Below are 378 nucleotides of genomic sequence, written 5' to 3' on the forward strand. Positions count from 1 at the left end.
GTAAGAATTTGTTATTTTTTTTGTCATTACTTTAGTCTCCTGTATAAGAAAGATTTTACCTTCAATTTGGGTAAAAAATTTAATTAAGTTATTTTTAAAGAAATAATTTGAACAATAAATGTTTATATTAAAAGTAGCTTATAAATAAATTATTTTGTGTTTGATTTTTTAGTTCTAAAAGTACTTATTTTAAGAGAAAAGTGATAAAAAAAAATTTATTATGAGAGAAGTTATTTTTTTTAACTTCTCCTTAAGTACCAAAATAACTTTTTAGAAAGTTGCAATTTTATTTTGAAAATTGTACCAAATATTAATACTACACCTTTTCATAAATTAAAAGTAAAAAAAAAAATCACTTATGAACATATCCAAATGAGC

This window comes from Arachis ipaensis, chromosome B05, assembly GCF_000816755.2.
Source record: "Arachis ipaensis cultivar K30076 chromosome B05, Araip1.1, whole genome shotgun sequence".
Lineage (NCBI taxonomy): Eukaryota > Viridiplantae > Streptophyta > Magnoliopsida > Fabales > Fabaceae > Arachis > Arachis ipaensis.